At 38.4% G+C, this 23,098-nt stretch overlaps 1 protein-coding gene across 5 annotated transcripts in view; it reads right to left on the bottom strand.

The window, feature by feature from the left end:
* PCCA (propionyl-CoA carboxylase subunit alpha) overlaps positions 1-23,098 on the bottom strand; it is a 417,383-nt gene that overhangs the window by 304,270 nt on the left and 90,015 nt on the right. The gene's annotated exons all lie outside the window — the stretch shown is intronic.

Raw genomic sequence — 23,098 nt, 5'->3', positions numbered from 1 at the left:
GCACCTAAAAAGACTTGGCTTGGGGGAGCTTCATTCTCCCTGTATTATCCAGAGTGGTTACTGCAGTGTGTTGCTTGGATTGGCCTCTCGGTCATTATGAACCAAGAAGATTACACACACCCACAGCAGAAGGTGGAAGGAGAACAGGGAATCAACAAAAGGAATGTACAAAGAGATAAATAATTAGGATATACGATGACTTAAATTTTGCACATGCTAAACTGAGAGGTCAATGAGATAGTGTTCAGAAAGCTGACAGAGAGGTCTAGAGGCTCTAAGATGAGTCCAGCCTGAGATACGGAGTTTCAAAGGCATTAAATGAAGGAAAGAATTGAAAGTTGCAGATGAAATCACTCAGATAAAATGCATAGAAAAGCTGATGCTTTTAAACTCAGGATGTATACTTTCCCTCATGCCCAAAAACAAGACAGAAGGGAATTTTTAGATTCTAAAATAATAAAGCCTCCTTTTCTTTGTGTGATAATAGGAATAGCCACCACCTTGCAAGTCTGGTTGAAGGATAAAATAATGTAAAACATCAAGCTGAATATCACAACTATCAGTTATCTGTTAACCAGAAGTCCTGATAAAAAGAGAACATGAGAATAGTATGACAGCAAGGTCCACAGGGACCCTAAAATACATCACAGGAACCCAAATACCTACAATTACCAGTTACAAATGGCACAATGCTAGGTAAGAAACCTTTCCAGCCAAAACAGATGCTCATAAAGTACCTCTCCATCAAATGTTTGTATTTAGTTGTAATAGGACAAACTTTTCTTAATTAAAAAAAAAATCTTTTGTGGAACCCCAAAATGTAGATAGAACACGTGAAAAGTGGAGCTTCTCTATAAGAGGGGAGTATGACTGCAGGCCCACATCTCCACATGCTGTTGGTCTCCAGCTCAATAAACTACCACAGCAACTACCATATTCATTTCTCTTTATCCCAAACCTGCAACTCAACAAATGCTAAGTCAAAAGAAAACAATCATATTTCAACTATCAACTGTCTTTCCATATTCTCATTTTACTTGCTAAGATGGAGGAATTTTTATTATAAATGCTGTTTTAAAATACCACTATGCTAGATAGATGTAACCAAGTAGTCAGAATACCCATGCAGACAGTTTGAGAAATAATATAAATGAGAACATCCAAAATAATTACGATTGTACAGTAAAAGTTCTGATTAACAAGGGCCCAACAACTAGGAACCACTCATCAACTAGATTTTTCTCATGCATTCTGATTTGAGAAAAATTACTCACCCCAAAATGCAAAAACTACCAAGAAAAAAAGCTCACATCAAGTATTTAGTAACTATTCTTTTCGTCCCATTCAACAGAAAAGAAAATTAGTCAGTAGTAAGCTGGGTAACTAACTACTCAAACAGATGTTCCAATGAACCAATTTCCTTTTTATCTACATTTTGGTAGTATTCCCTGGGTTAGCCTTTAAATGTAATTAAAGCAAAATGAGAATGCAGAATCCTGGCTCCTGACTCCCACAACTCCTTGACCAACAGAGCAAGGATGCAGTTAGGGTAAGATAGTATGATAACCGCAAAGTGATGGAACAGGTTTTAAAAGTTCTGAGATTTTGACCAAAGTCATTGCATGATTTAGAAGGTAAGGCAAGAATTTATCCACCCTCTTGATAATCTTCTGTTAACCCTGTATCTTATTGTTATCCATCTAATTGTCAATTTCCAATCACAGTAAGTCTTTTTGACATTCCACAGCAATACAATTTACTTCTGAAAATATGCTTTTTAGGGACTTTGTAAATTTACCATGAATGATATATATAATACCCGAAGGCAGATAGATGTCTTACAGTCATGGAAAAAAAGTGGTTTTTTTAATATTTTTTAATGTTCATTATTTATTTTTTAGACAGATAGAGACAGAGCACAAGTGGAGGAGGGGCAGAGAGAGAGGGAGACAGAATCCGAAGCAGGATCCAGGCTCTGAGCTGTCAGCACAGAGACCGATGCAGGGCTCAAACTCACAAGCCATGAGATCATGATCTGAGCCGAAGTCAGATGCTTAACTGACTAAGCTTCCCAGGCATCCCAAAAAGTGGGTGTTTTTTAAATGGCATTGGAAAACATTTTAAGAGTGATATATAGGGGCGCCTGGGTGGCACAGTCGGTTAAGCGTCCGACTTCAGCCAGGTCACGATCTCGTGGTCCGGGAGCTCGAGCCCCGCGTCAGGCTCTGGGCTGATGGCTCAGAGCCTGGAGCCTGTTTCTGATTCTGTGTCTCCCTCTCTCTCTGCCCCTCCCCCGTTCATGCTCTGTCTCTCTCTGTCCCAAAAATAAATAAACGTTGAAGAAAAAAAAAAAAAGAGTGATATATAGGAATATCCAAAAAGCTGAAAATCAAAATCCAAAAAGCCAAAATCACTGCTCTAAGATTCCTTCCCCTTGCTAAATTCTGTGATTTTATGATTCTGGTCAAATTTTGATAGAAGAATAAGAAAAAGGGTTGGTTTTGAACAGCATCTTAGGGGAATAATGAGATTTAACTTACAATAGGCTTTATGTTGTAAATGAAGAACAGAAATAATCATCACTTGTAAAAAATGTCTGATGCATAATAAATTCTCAGAAATACAACAGTTACTAAACTGCTTTACTATGAATTCAGATTTCTTTTGAATGCATACACATTAGGCTCACCAAGAATTACTACTTCGATAATTGTAAAACCAGGGTCAGACAAGAGACATAGCCATGAAAAAATTGCGGAACTGCCCAATGGACTCAGATTCCAGACCTTAATGTATTCCTTGCTAAAAGAAAGGAATAATACAAAATACACTTCAGTTAGAAAAGGTCAGTTCAGGATTGGTGCAGGGAACTTAGTACATGAGATAAAAAAGCGAGCCAGTGAAAAAGCTTCCAAAAATAGTATGATTATGTCAAAAGCATATAGTAGCAGATAGAAAGGCTAACTCTTGAATATGATAACAGTATGAACATCAAAAAGAACTGGAGCGCCTGGGCAGTTCAGTCAGTTAAGCGTCTGGCTCTTAAGGTTGGCTCAGGTCATGATCTCACCATTTATGGGTTTGAGACCTATGTTGGGCTCTGCGCTGACAGCGTGGGGTCAGCTTGGAATTCCTTCTCTCCTCTCTCTCTGCCCCTCCCCTTGCTGGCACACACATGCTCTCAAATAAACAAACTTACAAAAATTAGTAATAGGGAGATTACAAGGTTAATTCATGTTTTCAAGTCCTCAGAATAAACCTTTTCCTGCTATCTCTGTTCAAGTACTTAAACTTCTTGGACATGTATCACTCATTTAAAAAAAAATATGCAGCTCTTTTAAAAAAGCAATATAGAAGAAAACTAACTTCACACATAAAACTAAGGAAATAAAAAGGTCAAGATAACATCCCATACAATGTTTTTGTAAGGAAAAAAAATATGGACGAGAATACTGTATATGAAGGAAAGGAAAAAAAACGAGAAAAACATACCAACACATAATAGATTAAAACTGTTACCTGCTGTTTCAAAACAAGCTGAAAAACATGTTAAAGTAATAGAACACATTAAATAACATAAGTCAGTATTAGAAATGTTCAGAAATGAAATGACTGACCTCAAGATGCAATCAGAAATTAAAATATCTTTCTAGAAATGAAGACGAGCCCAGAGGAAACTCAAGAGTGAATAAAGAAAACAGCTAATGCCTTACAAAAAATAGAAAGTGAAAGAAAGACATTATTCTAAATTTAAACATCAAGAAAAAAAACTATTTTTAAAAGACGTAAGAGAAAATGACAAAATAAAGAACATCCAACATATGGATAAGAGGAGTCTTTGAAGAAAATTAAAGCAAATACTAAAAACTCTATTTCAAGAAAACCGTCTTAAAATTGAAAATACATAGCAAAAAAAATACTACAGTAAACCTGAGAAATTCAACCCAGAATGACACATTCTAGCAATACTGCTTAAAAGAAAAAGAAAAAATGCAAGGGAAAAAAAAGAATATGTCATTTATATAAAAGAGAAGTTTAAATTATCACCAGACTCTGGGGCGCCTGGGTGGCTCAGTCGGTTGAGCGTCTGGCTTTGACTCAGGTTATGATCTCGTGGTCTGTGAGTTCGAGCCCCGTGTCGGGCTCTGTGCTGACAGTTCAGAGCCTGGAGCCTGCTTCAGATTCTGTGTCTCCCCCTCTCTCTCTCTCTGCCCCTTTCCTGCTCATGTTCAGTGTCTGTCTCTCAATAAATGTTAAAAAAAAAAAATTTTTTTTAATAAATTATCACCAGACTCTGACAACAATAATCCATGCCAAAAGAAAACTGAATAAGGTGGTCAAGAAAAAGTATGAGCCAAGGATTTTAAATCCAACAAAACTGATGTCCAAGTATTGCAGAGTAAACATAATGATAAGCAACAACTCCAGGCCTTTTTCTGAGGAATCGAGTAAAATAGGGGTTTGCAAACTACAGGCTTGTGAGCCACATATGGCCTGCTACCTGTTTCTGTCCAGTCCACACTCTAAAAATGGATTTTAGGGGGGAAACATTTATGGAAAAAAAATTAGAATACTGTATCATGACATATGTAAATTACATGAAGCTGAAAGCATTAGTTTACATGTTGTATGGCTCCTTTCTCATGACCACAATAAGACTATTTGCAACACACTGGATGGCCTGCAAGGCCAAAAATAATTGCCACCTGGACCTTTACAAAAAAGTTTGCCCACTCCTTTACTACAGAATGAGCTTCAGAAAACCAAAATGACTAAAAAGAGGTCAACATAAATGGTCTATAGCTACCTGAGAGAGTATACTTTATACTAGCTGTATTTTCTGACAGTACAGATACAGTACAACTACTTTTAAAGCGAGGGAAGAATAGAAAGATGATGTGTAAAACTTCTTTGATGTTTTCAGTAATCATATCGGTGTTGACACTGCTATCCTGAGGTTGCTGTGTGTGTACTACTGACAAGTAATTATGAAGGCTTCTAATTTCATCATCTCCCCTGTCCCTGAGAGTCAGAACTCTAAATATGAAAGAATGACAAAGAAGAGGGTAAGTAAAAGTTCTGCAATCCTGAATTTTAATTAAAAGTATCACTATAAACACAGGAGGTATTTTTAATCTCACATAAAGCACAGTCTATATACTTTTATTTCATGTTATATATACAAGAAAATTGTTTCATATTTATAATATAGTATATATATTATGCAACATCTATATTATATATTTAGATTTTATGTACCCTATTCGGGCTTGGGGATAGCATTATATCCAAATACACATATTAGGGGCACCTGGGTGGCTCAGTCGGTTGAGCATCCAACTTCAGCTCAGGTCATGATCTCACAGTTCATGAGTTCGAGCCCCACATCAGCACAGAGCCTGGAGCCTGCTTCAGATTCTGTGTCTCCCTCTCTCTCTGCCCCTAACCCACTCACATTCTGTCTCTCTCTCAAAAATAAATAAATGTTAAAAAAAAATTTTTTAATAAATACACATATTAAATGTATTAGAATGTTATATATTCTATTAATGGAACATTGTTAACACATACATCATACGTAATACACATATGTAACATAAAACATGTTAAAAAATAAACTTGTTAACACACATATCTTCCTGGCCCTCTAAACTGAAAAGGCCTACAAACGGTGACCATGAGTAGCAATGACCATGTCTGGCATGCTGTGGCCTCCGATACCATTTTTTAAAAAACCAATGCATCTTGATAAGATGGCTGATTAAAGGCCTGGAGCAGGAAATGTAAAACATAAGCCTAGAATGTCTTGTTAGACCAGAGAACAAGGAAGCTATAAAAGATTATGAGGTCAAGTCAAAAAGAGCATGAACCAACTTAGGACCCACTGGCCTAAGAGAAACAACTTAAGCTTCACTAATAATTCCAACAGATTTAAGCCTACAAAATATGTTTTAATCTATGATTTCATAATGACACTTTTTATAAGAACTGGGTCAATTGTGAATGATAAGGAACCGATTCATTACCTCAAAAACATAACATAAAAGTAAACAATTAGGCATTTATCTTGCTCTTTCTATAGGAGTCGTACCACTAGGTAACCAAACAATAAATGTGGCAAAGAGTCTCTTTATAAGTATATTCTAATTAATTAATGAAAAAGATGTTAAAGTATCACCATTTTGCAATCCAGTGAAATATTAAATATAGACAGTAAGCATCGACAGTTGCTTAGATCTTAAAAAGTGCTAACAAGACACTAATGTGTTCCTACAGTCTTGGCCAAATGCATCAAAACCTGAATCTGATCCCATCTCTGAATCCAGGTGTAGGAATCCAATTTGTAGAAAATGCCAAGAATGAAGGAAAACACTGACCTGCAACTCGAGTCTGCAATAAACTAAGTCAAGTCTGACGAAAATTCTACAAGTCAATAACCCAGGGTTCTTCAACAGAAAATTGTAAGGAAAAGGTATGAAAAGAGAACCTATGGATTAAGAGAAATTCAAAAGACATGAAAGCTTAAAATAAATGGGCAAGACAAACCACAGTGTCTAGGGATGCACGTTTGGACCACAGAATTATTTTTAAATGCAAGAAAATGATTACTACAAAAGTCAAGTAGTGAGCACATATAGGGAAAGACTGGAGGCTAAGATGGACATGGGTCACATGGACAAGAATCAGGGCAAACGTCTCATGTCTAGACCTATGTAGTGATTCCGAGATTAATTTACCCTAGGCAAGCCACACATTTGTCTTGCATAGTTTTTCCTGTATCTTTTGTTTTATGATAAAAATTTCAAAAACAATTTCACAGTAGCCATCAGCTTATAGGAGTGAAACCAATGGCTGGACCAGGAGCAGACAAGTAGGTGGGTGAACACTCCCACCCTCACCATCCAATATTCTACCAGAGGCCTCAGGCTGTGCAGTGTACCTGTGTGTGATTAAAGAAGACTGGAGTCCAAATCCTAATTCATTTTCCTCCACGTGGACTGTGGGGTATCAATAAAGAGAGGTGCAGAACAACCCTAGAAAAGGGTGTCATCAGCCTCCAACGCCCTACATTTACAAGAGTCATTTTCTTTAATGTGCTAGTCAGCTCACCAGGCATTAAGAACCCAATTTATGTGACTAAAAAAATTAGGATTAAGAACATTAATGAATTTTTTTAAATTTTTTTAAACGTTTCATTTATTTTTGAGACAGGGAGAGACAGAGCATGAACAGGGGAGGGTCAGAGAGAGGGAGACACAGAATCCGAAACAGTCTCCAGGCTCTGAGCTGTCAGCACAGACGCAGGGCTCGAACCCACGGACCGCGAGATCATGACCTGAGCCGAAGTCGGCCACTTAACCGACTGAGCCACCCAGGCACCCCAGAACATTAATGAATTTGACTGATATGGGAGATGGGTGACAGAGGAGAGACAAAGGTTCTATTTTAAAATTCTAAATGTAAACATAAACTAACACAATTTTTTCATTTGTTTGGGATCTTAATCACAAGATCAACTGAAACTTAATGACATACTTATAAACTGTATTTAGCTTATGGTACACTGTATATGCTGTGACTTAGTTTAACCAAAGGAATCTGTCTCTTTCTCTTTCAATATTACCAGTATCTGGATTTCATTCAGTCTAGTGTATATTTTGTATTAAGTGTCTACTTGGCATAGTGCACTCAAGTAATATTATTACTTCCAGATGATCGCCATGTACAATATTTAGTTAGAGAAACAGACTAGTAGTAACTTTCCCCACTGTAACAATTGGCAGAAGTCAGGTTTTCTAGGTGAGGAATATAGTTACACATAAAACCTTGTTTTTCATTCACAGGAAGTGAGCATTACAGCAAAAGAAGACTTTCTACTTCTAATATTTGGTAGTGGAATGATTTCCATTTCTACTTTCCAACTATTACTAAGTCAGAAAATGGTTAAATTTCTTTTATTAAATGTTGGGTTTCTGACAAAGGTACTTAGGGCAAACAAGAGGTTTTTGATACATTTGGTACATTTTAATTTAATAAAAACCTTTTTAAAAAACTATAAATCGCTGAATATCTCTGTAGTTCCTGGGTCAGCTTTTCTTTTTTTTTTTTTTTTTTTTTTTTAATTTTTTTTTTCAACGTTTATTTATTTTTGGGACAGAGAGAGACAGAGCATGAACGGGGGAGGGGCAGAGAGAGAGGGAGACACAGAATCGGAAACAGGCTCCAGGCTCTGAGCCATCAGCCCAGAGCCCGACGCGGGGCTCGAACTCCCGAACAGCGAGATCGTGACCTGGCTGAAGTCGGACGCTTAACCGACTGCGCCACCCAGGAGCCCCCTGGGTCAGCTTTTCAAGCTCACAGGGAGAATGTTTTTGGTTTTTGGTTTTTTTAATTCTAGTTAGTAGATCCTATATTCACACTGGAAATGTTCTTTCCACTTTAGAAGATTAAGATTAAAGTCTGTCGGTGTTTGCCATCTCTTTTGTGCCTATCTGGTTTTTTCTTTTTATTTCCTTGTAATCAGCACTGAGATCTATTTCCAGAGTCTAACTGATTGTAAAGAAGAAAGACGCTGGGCACTTAAGCTTCACCATTCTCTACTCTTTGTGCAGATCAGGATACTAAAAAGAGATGGGTTCACATAAACCTGAGTGGGCTGTTAACCTTTTTTTTTTCTTCAGGGGAAATGTAGATGCAATAACATTTCCAGCTGAAAGACTCACTCTAAATTCCTAATGTTTGAGAATGCAAATGAAGTATTTTGTCTTTTCTGTGCCTGGAGGTGTTATGTGAGAAAACAGAAAGAGGTTTCTAGGATTAGTTCCACAGATTTCCTTTATCATGTAAACTCTCAGACTCCTTGCAATGACAAGAATCAAAGAAAAGCAATAGAAAAGATACCCAGAGAAAATAAATTCAATAACTTCCTCAGCAATCGCTTTGAGAAAATTAGAGTTAAGTAAAAAGTCAGATGTTGGGATGAATCCTAGCCTCCCCTCCTGTAAAGAAACTCTAGTTTTAATATTTAGAACATTTTAAAAAATACATTAGCAAAATACTGGCAATGAGTTCAATAACACTAAATTTTCTCAGAAGAAATTGCTAAATTTATCACCCAGAGACCTGGCATCTTCAAGAAGTTAATTTATATTATAATGGCAATAATGCTTTCATTAAAGATACAGGTACAAATTTTCAAGTTTTTCTTTTAGAATGTATGTTTTTTAAAGGACAAAGTAAGAAGCTTCACATTTAAATTTGTTATGTAGTGCTAAGGTTCTCCTTATGTAAACTGGACACAGAAATTAGTTATGAAGTTGTAATTTCCTTCTATGCTCTTCACATAAAATATTTTATATCCCCACATTCTGGATATTAAAAATGAGGTGCTTTCATTTCTCCCTGATCCAATTATTTTTAATGTTTCATGAATACTAAAATTAATTGGTACTTTTGGATTGAAAACAAATACTTTTCCAGTACAACTTTGGAATATACCATATAATAACTATGAAATTAGATAAGCAATTTTACAGTGTAAGTAAAAAAATAACTTAAGATTTAATAATACTTGAATTAGCATGAGGGGGTGTTAATACAGATGTCTCATGACTCAGCTTCCTGTTCATTCCTCACAGTCCATTAATATTTACTGCCAGTAGTGACTAAGAATGGTAAGACGGTAAACTGGTGAAAGGCCAGTGAACTTTTGTTCAGTCCAAATATTAGATAATAAATTTAATGTAAAATTTTTAATTGCTCTGGGATATGATCTGAATTATGTACTTTTCTTATTTCCTTTGAAAATATTTATGAATTTATTGTAAAATTTACTACAAGCAGAAGTCCTTCCACACTCCTTGCTTAATTTACTGCTTTCTGGAACACATCAAGTTTTCAATACCACTACTAGATGGAAATAAGAACCATGGTTTGTGAGTAAACCATACTCTACTGAAAGTTGGGATATTCTTTTTTGTTAGCACACTTAATTGCCATACTCTAGGATAACCAACAGTATAAAGCTTATTTCAAATACTGAATGGAATGCTAAAAAAGCAGAGATCATGATTTTTAATTAATTGCCAAGAACAACAGACTAATTCCCCACTCTATTCAGCACAGTCTAACCCATCAACCTGCAACTTTCACTCTTTGGTTTAGTTATTAACTAGAATGCAATGAAGAGAAAGTGACAAGAAGATGTAGTGGAATGACCCAAATAGAGGTTAATTTTTCTCTAGGTGGGAAACATTTTTTTTAATTTTTTAAAGTTAAATAAATACTAATATTTTTTATTGACTTATTTAACACTGTCTACAGGGCACTATTTTCAGGCTTCCTTTATCCTAAACACCACTTTACAGATAAACATTTCAGTCCGCAGGTTTCTAGTTTGTTCACAAAGTTAGAAAGTCCTTAATTTATTCTAGAATCCACAGTAATGTCTTACGTTGTAGAACATCTCAGTTTTAAAAGGTTTTTTGGGGGCGGCTGGGTGGCTCAGTTGGTTAAGCATCCGACTTCGGCACAGGTCATGATCCCGTAGTTCATGAGTTCAAGCCCCGCGATGGGCTCTGTGCTGACAGCTCAGAGCCTGGAGCCTGCTTCGGATTCTGTGTCTCCCTCTCTCTGCCTCTCCCCTGCTCACGCTCTGTTGCATGTGTGTTCTCTCTCTCTCTCTCTCTCTCTCTCTCTCTCTCTCTCTCTCAAAGGTAAATAAACATTTTTAAAATTTTTTTAAAGGTTTTTTTGTATCTTATGCTTAAAAAGAGGGAGAGGCTAAGAAACCAGTTGGCCATAAATAGTCATCCCTACTGACAGGTCAGTAAAATTAGGATCCAAAGGATGGAATCAACTGCCCGCTGTCACTAAATGGGTAAAGTCATGGAAATAAGACAAGACTAAGACCCTGTCACCTTCTCATGCCATCTCACATGCTTGTGAACAGGTTCAGGTGGCCAGTGCTTATTCAAAAAGTCAAAGACGATGCACTGACTACTGACAGTGAGCATACATCAGGTATGCCTGGCACAGTCCTAGGACATAACTACAACCCTAGCATCCACCTGACTAGCGTCCCTTTCTACTCTTAGAAGCATGCTGGCTTGGACAGATCTGATTTCTGCACACAAGGAGTTTACAGTCTGGGAGAACAAACAATACATACCAAACGACAGAAATAATACATGGTAGACAGTAAATGCACTAAAAAAGCTAAAAGTAAATAAATAGGAGTCCAATGGGGAAATCAAAGGTTTCACACAAAAAGGGAAGCATTTGAGGGAAAAAGACAACTAGGATTTGGAAAAGCAGCATGGGCAATCAAACATTTAAGTATACAGAAAAACACCTCTCACTAGTCTGTAAAGGGTTATATGGTCATCAGAGGATGATGATGAGGTTATACACCACCAGTGTTCATCCAGACACGTCTCCTCTTTCTCTGAAGTCCAACAACAACCAGATCTCAATTACAGACTTCTTTGGTATACAATTCAACAGCTAGTCATGCATTCATTCTACAAGTACCTGTTAAGGAGCCATGCTGTGTCAGGCACTGTGCTATATCTAGGGATACCATGACAGACAAGACAGAGATGTTATCACTGCTCCCTTAGTTGACATACCAACTAAGAGGATGCAATATGCCAAGCAATTAAAATCACAATACAGCATTGAGTCCTGTGATAGTGTGAGTCTAGAATACTCTGCGAAACCAATAATGGTAATTGGAATAAAGCAAACATGGGTGGAAACTGTGAGCCAAATGAAGTTTATTAAACATGAGTGCAGTATTTCAAAAATTCCGACTTTTGCTTCAGAAAATTTCTACCTTCAGTTGTAGTAAATATGCGACAATTTTAATGTGCTCAGATCACCTGATATTTCTGTCTTTCTCAGAAATCCAATCAGGGCCTTCCTAACTTCTGATAAATGAGATTTCAGAATGCAATCTTCTCCCCTCATTTAAGTCAAGCCTGTAAATTGACTGAGGGAGAAAACGGACATCATATATAATAGGCTAAGCTTCATTTTACATCAACATCCAGTAAGCATAAATCCCAGCAAAATGATATCCTTAAAATGTTTTACCAGCCAGCGTGACTCCCTTCAAACACGTGATCACCACCCTGACATAGGCTTTTGGAGTTCTGAAGTTACAACTGACACCACCTGTACACCCCTCAGCTCCCATGCCGCTTAGATCAGACAAAACAATGGTCAAGCAGGGTTTTAAATAATTTTCTTGAAAGAAAGGCAGTAATTAGGAGCAGCAAAGTATAATAGTTAAAAGCAGGGACTGTGGTGCCTGCCTCAACTCCAATTCTACCATAAACTACCTGGTTGGCCACTGACAAGTTACTTAATCACTCTGTGCCTATTTCTGAACCTGTAAGGATTCAATGGATTGATATATGTAAGGCACACAGAGCAGAGGGGACCCACAGTAAGCTGCTATGTAAGCAAGAAAGACTTTGAAGTCAGTTGGCTGGTGAGGACACTCCGCCTGCCTTCCTGCATGCCCATGTCTGACGCATTCATGGAGCCTTGTTCCTGAGACAGGAATACTGCTGTTAGCCCCTTAGCCCTAACTAACTCAGACCCTTCCTGAAGAGGCTAACCTACCTCTTCCCCACACCTTTCATCGCTTCCTCTCAACTGGCTCCTTCCCCTTGGCCAAAAACACTGCTTGCTTGAATACTTGCTTGCCCTCCCAACATGTGACTCAAGTAGAGGCAAGCAATCTTCCAAAAAAAGAGCAAGACACTATTCTCAAGGAGAAAAAGATGTTACACAGACAAAATTTCTTTGAAATGACTGTCACAATACAGCAGTAAGGTAGCCTTTGGTAACGGAAATGCCAGAGAAGGGAAGCACAAACGGTGCTCAAGACTAAAAGAAAAGAATCGCGAACTACTGCTTGAGGAACACAGCCTTCCAGACAACGGTGAGCTACTACAGAGTTCTCAAACACTTCAGGAAGATGAGCATGGCAGCGGTATTCAGACGGCTCCAAGGAGGAAAGACTGAGGTGAAGAGATCAGTGGCCCAGGTGAAAAGGAGGAAGTGAGGAGGTACTGGAACAGCAGTGGCATCTAGCAGGAGGAAAGAGGTCAGAAAAGCTGCAGTGATACTAACAGGAGGCCTGGCCACAGATTTAGGGGGAATGAATACATTAAGAAGGGTAAGGGAGGGGAAGAGCCAAAGATGACTATAAGGCTTTTCAGACCATAAAACTCAACTGAAATTCGGAACCAAAAAGCAGGTTTGGTTACAAGGACAGTGAGATTCATTCTGCCCATTAGTGGCTTGTTAGTAGGACAACCAGGGGGAGACTCCAGGGGGGATATTCTTACCTGGGCCTGGAAATGTCTTCAGTAAATCAGATACCAAACCAATCATATAATTTCTTGTGATAAACTACTCTGCATTTGAAACCTCACATTACCTATATAATCTTTACTGTCATGTACTGTGAAATACTTCTGACAGATTTTAAACAGTTATTATTACCTTCAATATTTCACTTCCAAAACAGAAAAGGTGTTTTTGGAAGACTACTGTTCATGCTATAAAGCAATATGGTTTAGGAAGTTATTCTGTTTTAGCAGCTCAATTTTGACACTGGAGTTACTCTACTTGACCAAAGACTTCAACTCTGGTTTAATAATGCTATGTAATTATGGGTGCTTGGGTGGCTCAGTTGGTGAAGCGTTCGACTTTGGCTCAGGGTACGACCTTGCAGTTCAGGAGTTCAAGCCCTGCGTCAGGCTTTGTGCTGACAGCTCAGAGCCTGCAGCCGGTTTTGGATCCTGTCTCCCTCTCTCTCTGCCCCTCTGCTGCTTGCACTCTTGGGTCTCTCTCCTCTCTCCAAATATAAACAAACATTAAAAAAAATTTTTTAATAATAATACTATGTAATTATAAATACACTGCAAAAGTCTTTTAAATTCTTGGTTTCAATATCTGCACAAGAAGCTGAACAGAGAGAATGTGACAGACAAGTCAGCAGAACATATAAACTGCCATCAAAGATAAAATCCACGAGGTGGGATGGCATGCCGAGGCGTTTCCAGAGAACCTAAAAGTCCACTCACCACACCAATCAGAAAATGGTGCTCTGAAGACAAAAGAGTAATCAGCCACCAGCAATTTTCAGCTATTATAAGAGGAGGCTAGACCCTAGTTAAGAACTACCAAGAAATAAAGGCCAACGCCTCATGAAATGCAATTAATTTAAAATACAGTCTCCTGGGGCACCTGGGTGGCTCAGTCGGTTAAACCTCTGACTTCAGCTCAGGTCATGATCTCGCAGTTCATGAGTTCGAGCCCCACATCAGGCTCTGTGCTGACAGCTCAGAGCCTGGAGCCTGCTTCAGATTCTGTGTCTCCCTCTCCCTCTGCCCCTCCCCTGCTCGCGCTCTCTGTCTCTCAATAATAAACGTTAAAAAACAAAAAAAATTTAAATACAGTCTCCTGTCTTCTTTAGGTTACCTTTAATAGAGCCCTCAAGAAATCCAGTCCTTTTCCAATAGGACTATCCAATCCCTAAGAAATTAAAGAATTTTCAAATTGACCATGTGTAAATTGATTTGGAGGATTTTTTTTTTTTTTTCAACGTTTATTTATTTTGGGGACAGAGAGAGACAGAGCATGAACGGGGGAGGGGCAGAGAGAGAGGGAGACACAGAATCGGAAACAGGCTCCAGGCTCCGAGCCATCAGCCCAGAGCCCGACGCGGGGCTCGAACTCACGGACCGCGAGATCGTGACCTGGCTGAAGTCGGACGCTCAACCGACTGCGCCACCCAGGCGCCCCGAGGATTTTTTTTTTTTTAATGAGAAAACAGCACAGAAATTACCTTAGGTTGGACAGGTGTAACTTTAAGGGCTTAAAATAAGAACTTACACTATTGGGAGGAAAAATTATAATCATTGCTTACACTACTAAATATTCAAGATATATCTTCAAAATAATTGTTTCAAACTGACCCATCTGTAAATTTCTAAATAAAATAGAAAGAAGTTGTTTAAAATAATGTTAAGTCTTCTATTGTAACAACTTGGGATGATGTCACAGGTCATCCAGAGACTACACAAAATATATCCCCACCTTGTGGTCAGCTTCATGAAAACAAACAGACTAAAATTAGCATTAATCCCTGTATCTGCCCCAAAACCTCACTTCTATCACACATACCATTTGACTTTTATTTCCAAGAATTCCTTTTCTCCACATTAGCCTCAATGTGCTAAGACATAATTCTGGTTCCTCCTTACATGCTTACCTACTTTCTCCAATTTTTTCATCACAGAAAATACTTAATCCATACATTTAAACATTAACAATCAACCAGTATGAATGTATTAAGCACCCACAGAGTGGTGCTTCTGATGTCCGAATTCCACATCTATCAGGCAGCCAGATCCTGCACAACTCTATTTGGGGCTGGGAGCATAAATCCCTGGCCTCTTCGAGAGCATAATTCAAATCTTTTGGGAAGACGAGACATGTTATAAATCTAACATTAATATTATTAATATTTATATAAGCTACTACATTTTACATATATTTTATCAATGCAGTTAATTCTCAATACACGGAAGATTTTTAGTTCTGAAAATAATTCCTCCACAGCATTTCTGAATTCATTGTTCACATTCTCAGCTGATGAGAATGTAAATCGAATGTTACTGAAAATGATTACTAGGCCCTACACATTCAAATTAAACAACACATTCTAAGATTACTTCTATATTATCCTTACTTTTTTATTTTCCCTATTATTCTACACTCCGCATCCATTTAGTAGAAATAACTGTACCATATACTTTTTGATCCGCCCAGAGTCTCTTTCCAATGGCCACAACTACATAAGTGCTTACCAGCACGAGAGTGAAATATATAGTAGACTAAATATATTTGCAGAGATATACAGCTGTTTCAAACAGACCACAGAGTAGTCCATTTCTGTCCAACTAAAAAGGGAAATTTTTAAGTAACTAGAGACAAAAAACTTCATGACATGTTAAATTCTATAAAACTCTAATTGTAGTGTCCATAAATAAAGTTTTATTAGAATACAACCATACCCATGCATTTCCTGTGGTCTAGGGCCACTTTCACACTGCAACTGCAGAGTTGTGTGGTGACAACTGAGTTGATCAGCTGTGACAGTATGGCCTGCAAAGTCTAAAACATTTGTTATCAGTCCTTTACAGATGAAGTTTACCAAACACAAGCTTATATAACAAAAGGTTTAAAAGTCCAGTCACTATAATTATGAGCACCAGCTGAATCATCCTGCAGAGATGCCTTACATGTGTTTTCTGCATTTATAAACATCTATCTACTTACAAGGGAATTTAGGGCATCAAATCTCTTCCATGAATGGCCCAAAGGTAGACAATCCACCTCCTATTCATCAAACAAATATATATGAGCCAGATACAGTTCTAGGTACATGAGGGAATAGTAATGATCAAAACAAAACTCCTGTGGTTGTGTAGGTTACTAAGTATCTATCAGGCACCAATACATATTTTGGAGAAAAATAAATTGGGAAACGGGAATTAAGAGTGTGAGGTGGGGAATGGTAACCTACAATTTTAATTAGCAAAGTTAGGGTAGGCATCTTTGAGAAGATGACTTTAGATAATGGCCTAAAGAAGATCTATTTGGGGGTGCCTGGGTGGCTCAGTCGGTTATGCATCCAAATCTTGATTTCAGCTCAGGTCACAATCTCAAGGTTTGTGATTTGAGCCCTGCCTCAGGTTCTGTGCTGACAGTGCAGTCTGCTTGGGATTCTCTCTCTCTCCCTCTCTCTCTGCCCCTCCCAAACTTGCTCGCTCTCTCACTCTCTCTCTCTCTCTCTCAAAATATATAAATAAAAACTTAAAAAAGAAAAAAAAAAAAGATCTATCTGGAGGGACAGTGTTCCAAGCAAAGACACAAGCAAGTGAAAATGCCCTGAGGTTGTAAGCATATGTTAGCTCAAAGAAGAACTAAAACAAAGGAAGCAAGAAAGAGTAAAATAATTAGGTCAGAACAGTGCAGGGAGGTCAGGGGGAGTCTTAAAGGACTTTGGCTCTGATTCTGAATGAAACTGGAAGCTATTAAAGGTATTTCGTGGCTTGGTTTTTAGCCAAGAAATACTTTGATATCTGACTTACATGTTGACAGATCACCCTGACTGGGTTTTGTGAATACTCTTGAGGGAGGTAAGGATGGAAACCTGGAGAGCAAGAAGGAAGCCAAAGCAACGATGCAGAGGAGAGGCCCTGGTGACCAGACTAGACGGCAGCATGGGGAGTGCTGAGAAGTGGTCAGATTCCAAGCTTATTTCGAAGAGAGAGCCAGGAAAACCAGCCCCCTTTCTGAAACATCCTTCCCCCTTTTGTAGGTCTGTGCTTCTCTACCGTCTTATCTAAATACTGCCTGTCTCCAAGGCCTCGTCCAAAAGCCACCTTCTTCGTGGGACTTTCCACGACACTATTCCCGATCAAAAGTAATCGCATCATCTGACTTTCCCAAGAGGCCATCTACCACACTCTCCTCCCCGCCGCATCTCTCCCCAATCAACCTCTTCAGGGCAGTGAACCTTTTTCAACTTTTTTTTTTAATTTTTTTTTTAACGTTTTATTTATTTTTGAGACAGAGAGAGACAGAGCATGAACGGGGGAGGGGCAGAGAGAGAGGGAGACACAGAATCGGAAGCAGGCTCCAGGCTCCGAGCCATCAGCCCAGAGCCCGACGCGGGGCTCGAACTCACGGACCGCGAGATCGTGACCTGAGCTGAAGCCGGACGTTTAACCGACTGAGCCACCCAGGCGCCCCTTCTTCAATTTTGTATTCACCAGCATCTGCCCCATCAAGGAATCAAATTAGTTAAGCTCTAAATTTCTCCTGGCTCAAAAAGTCCATGATTTTTTTCTCCATGTGTACTTCATAACTCTGAAAAAGCTACAAAGATGAAACACAGCTTTATAAGGGCACAGAGCTTTTAGAATGGGTATCAATTCCTAGGGAATTGACTACACAAATACAAAATCTCTTAAGTAATCATTTCAAACACACAAACACACACACACACACAAACACACACACACCTACCTCTTACATAAAGTGTGACAATTTTCTCTCCAACTACACCCAATCCCAAACCTACCAGAATTAACTACTACTTTCATGCAATACCTACACCACATATACTGTGCTGCAATGATCACAGTGCCCTATGATAAGAGGGTGTAACAGACATTTTGTGGCAGAGTTAGCCAGCTCACAACTTTCCTGAACTGTCCCTTTTCCCAACCACAGCCAAAGACCCCTCAACTGCAGCCCTTTTGAATGATGTGATCTTGCCCCCTGAACAGAGATGACTAGAGCAAAAAGCAGCTAACCCAAACTACATCTATCATAGTCCCTTTCCTAGGAATGAGGACAGAAAGAAAAAAGGGGCTCTCCTCTTTTCAGGATGCCAGCCCTAAAATACATAAGCTCAGGGGCTATGAATTTGCATGTTCCACCAGGGCCACGAGAGCAGAGAAGCAGCAGGTGAAAGTAAACAGGCAAGCAGAAAGATTTTGAAGAAGCAAAACCACAAAGAAGAGCTAACACCTTGCTAATCTGCTTCTAATACTTTTCTCAAGCCTACCTATCTTCCACCTCTTGGATTCCTTAACACACACACATATGATATGCAGATAGTTCTGGCAACAACATTAAAGCAACTCACAGCCCTGAGACAGGTTCCCCAATAAGTGAGGATTAATGCTTTAACCTCTGGGTTTCTATAATTTTCATTAAATATTAATAAATGAGTGTTTTATCAGTCCCCAAATCCAATGCAAAAATAGTCTTAAAATAATACACACTCCATCAACACTTTTAGACACAAATTCTTCTAAAAGCATATCACACAATTCTGGATCTCTCTGCCATTCTCTTGGATCTGTACCATTGTGTAAGTCAACTGTGTCCTTAAGCTGGACATCCTCATAGTTGCAATATGGCCACGAGCAGCACCAAGCCCTCTCACTCACAAAAGATGTGGGAGGAGGCGCCTGGGTGGCGCAGTCGGTTAAGTGTCCGACTTCAGCCAGGTCACGATCTCGCGGTCCGTGAGTTCGAGCCCCGCGTCAGGCTCTGGGCTGATGGCTCGGAGCCTGGAGCCTGGAGCCTGTTTCCGATTCTGTCTCCCTCTCTCTCTGCCCCTCCCCTGTTCATGCTCTGTCTCTCTCTGTCCCCAAAAAAATAAATAAACGTTGAAAAAAAAATTTTTTTTTAATTAAAAAAAAAAAAAAAGATGTGGGAGGAGAAAAGGGGAGGGGCAAAAAGCTTTAACACCAATGCTCTCCTAAGCACTAGATTCTCTCCTGGGAATCTCAGAAAAGCTTCTCATCATGTTTCGTTGACCCAGACTGGCTTAAACCTTCATTGATCTATCCCTATATCAATAATTGTCATAACTGGTTTAAATAACTCACCCACAGTAGAAGGGATGTTGTACCAGCAAATGGTCCACTACAACGTGAGTGTACACGTGTGCAGGTGCATACCTGCCATATACAAGCAGTCATTTAAGCATGCATGTGTGGTATAACCATCAACTGCTAGCCAGACAAAAAGTCAAAGAAGCATATCAGTAATTAACACTGGTGGGAATTTATCAAAGGAGACAGAACTTCAAGTGGCCACCTTGACCTAGACTGCCATGTATTCCCTTTATATCCACACCTACCTCTTAACTGCTCTTGGGATTGAAGACCAAAGGTTCCTATGGGCTCTCTTACTGGAGCGTCAAGACCAAATAATCCGGTCTTGGGGAAATAAACCATTACGGGAAGAGGAATGATTCTTGGTATTAGATAAACATTTGAAGGTAAGGCTGGGACTTACTGACAAGTATAAATTAGAAGACAGCTTTGTTTTCACAGAGAGCTGTGTCCTGAGAACAGGACGGAATTAAGGAGGGCATCTGCAGGTGGGCAGGTATGAGACTTTACCTACTTCTAAAGGAGTGTGTACCTTAAATCTTTCTACTCATATCATCATATTCTTCAATCTGATGTGCATTCTTCTTGTAGTAATAAACAAGTACATCACATTATGTCACCACATGCTTTAATTCCCCTAGTGGCTTCCCAGTGCCATCTAGATGAAAATCCCAACTTATTACAAAGGTCCAACTGATCTGCCCTGAGCCTACCTTTCCAAACTGTACCATGTGCCTCCTCATGCACTATTCTCCGACCACACCAGCTTCTTTCTCTCCATCAGCAGGCTCATCTCATTCCTGCCTCAATACATTGACACCTGCTAGTCCCTCTGCCCAGAGAGGGCTTACTGTGGAGCTTCCCTCGCTGCCCACTCCTTCTCATCTTTCAGCTATTTCAGTTCAAATGTCACAACCTTCTCTGCACCCCACCACACACATATCCACATCCACACTCACCCCTATCCCACCTCACCCCACACACACCCTAAGCTATGACCCTTCTATAGATGACTGCCTTTGGGTCAGATACTAATCCCTGATCCAATCAATTATCAATAGAGTGACAGGATCACATGATAAAGAAAGCTTGGTAATTTAAGCAACAGGAACCACATGCTACAGGCAAAGAGAATCAAGAATTAAAAAAAAAAAAAGTATTAGTGAGACCAAACTGAGCTGAAAACACAGAAATGATTAACCAGCCAAACCTACCATGATCTCAGTTTCCTAAAAGATCATGAGAGCATTTAGGGCCAAAAAAGTAAATTACTGACCCAATTCAAATACCAGCTTCAGGTTTTAGCCTTCTTTTCAGTAAAATACAGTTATCAACGTTTCTCTTATTCCTTAGAAACACAGCAAGCATAGAAGAAGGAACATGAAAGTCCCTTTGAGTATCTCTAAGAGAATGCACATGAGCTATTATTCAACAGCAGTTTTTATCAACTTATCAATTATACTTCATAAATCAGTTATTTACAAAAGAATTATTACTTCAAAGTACACATATTTAACTTTATTCTGTAAAGATCAAGGTAAAAAAACATATAAACAAAAATTAACAAACTGAAAAAAAAAATGCTGTTTTATCTTGTGTCTAAGTTGTTTCTTAAAATAAACAGGCATTAAAACAGGATTCAAAGAAGCAAAAATCTTGTAGAAAACAGTAATTCTGTATCTGGAAAAAAATGTAAAAACATTTCCCAGTAGATGTTGCCAGAGCCTCCTGTCCTGCTAGGTTTGGGGCATCTTAGGAGATTCTGTGCCAGCAATCAAAACCAGGGCCGAAGCACAACTCTAGCAGTCCACTTGCAAAGTTCTGAAAAACCCATTTGGTGGTTGTCAGTAGGTGGTAAATTAAAGCCTTATGCATTGAGAGGCAAATAACTTGAAAAATGTACAGAGGCAATGAATCCTGAAGTTACCAGGCATCAAAATGTTTTGCAGAGTTAAGCTAGAAAATCTATGTTTCCTATTTTTCAACTATTTTCTAAAACCATGTGAGAACTGCTGAACTTGGCTCGTGGGTTTAAGATGTTACTTATCAACTATATGTAAAACTATTAAGTAAATTTATGTAAGCATCTTGTCTACTTTTTAGGTTGAAATAAAATCTACCCAAGATCTAAGTAACTGAACAGGACAAAGGTTATGAATCAAATTAAATAACCTGATGGTTTCCTGATAGGAAAATATGGTACTACATAAAACATTTATCAGATATTCAGAAGTAGACAACAAAATAGAAGACCTGAATTCAACTGAAGTCTGGTAATATTAAGAAACTAATCTAAGAAATGTTACTTCAAGTCCTAATCACTTTTAACACCAAATTCTACCTCTAACATATAAATCTATTCAAATGGGAAGAGAATCTCTCCATTTAACAATACGTAGCAGGGGAGAAATCTCCTTCACAGTGAAATTTTTAAAGACACACTTTATTTAAGGAGACCACTTAGTACTATGCTCAACAAGAAAATTAAAATGTAATCAGCATGATGGGAATACTTTCTTTGGTCTTTTTTAGCTCTGAGAATGTCTGAAGTCTTGACCTATTTTTACATGCTCACCTTGAAGGAATGGATTTATCTTTACGTTATATACCTTAATATCATTTGGAAATGGTAAAAACAGAAATGACTAATTTTCTTTTTCAACAGGGGAGCAAGGCAAGGTTTCAAACAGATACACCCTTCTCAACACATCACGGGTGTGAACAAAAGAACACCATCTTAAGCTCGCTTTTAGATTTTTTCAATTGTTTTCTACTAAAAAAAACAATTGAACTAAGGTGTTTACTAAATAAATAATAGACTTGAGAAACCAAAGAATTCTACATTTCCTTATCTGATCCTAAATCTACTAACAAAGTATCTCTAAAACTATTTATGCACTCATTACAGAAGAGGCAGTTTGCCAAAAATTGAAAAGAGCCTACAAAATTAACAAATGAATACTATTCTGACACTAGAAAGCTGGCAATGGTTGTACAAGCTTTCACCTTCTAAAACCATAATCAGAACTGGGCCGATTAATCAACATTTTAACACTTCCCATCTGTACAAGTGCTCAAGGTAGTGCTTACTGTCACTTGACAAGTTGCTTAGCATTGCAAAATTTGATAATTCATGTCTTACTGAATTTTTACTGACTTGGAAGAAAATAAAACACCAATTAAAAGCAGATGTCACCTTTAATTCTAACTGGCTGACAAACTTCTAATTTTTTTACCCAATTCAGAGACAGAATGCATGTAGATGACAGTTTAGACAGTTAAATATTCAAAGTCACTGATATCCCCCACAAATTTGCAAGTGATTTTCCAGAACTTAATCCCATGGGGCTTTATCTGGCAAGCATCCAGAAAGAATAGTTTCAAGTAGTCATCTAGAAGGTAAATTTATTGTTACATTTTTGCAAAGGCTGCACATGCTGATCAGAACATTACTAAATTAATATTCTCAAGATTCTTATCTTTACCTTCTTACCTATTAAAAAAAATTCCAAAATATATTGCCCCTCTACTAAAGTTCTAGCTAAAAAAAAAAGCTAAAAGACTTAATAAACTGTATTTAACCTACCTTCATGCTT

The sequence above is a fragment of the Prionailurus viverrinus genome, chromosome A1 (assembly GCF_022837055.1).
Source record: "Prionailurus viverrinus isolate Anna chromosome A1, UM_Priviv_1.0, whole genome shotgun sequence".
NCBI lineage: Eukaryota > Metazoa > Chordata > Mammalia > Carnivora > Felidae > Prionailurus > Prionailurus viverrinus.
This window is presented reverse-complemented; position numbering and strand designations above follow the sequence as displayed.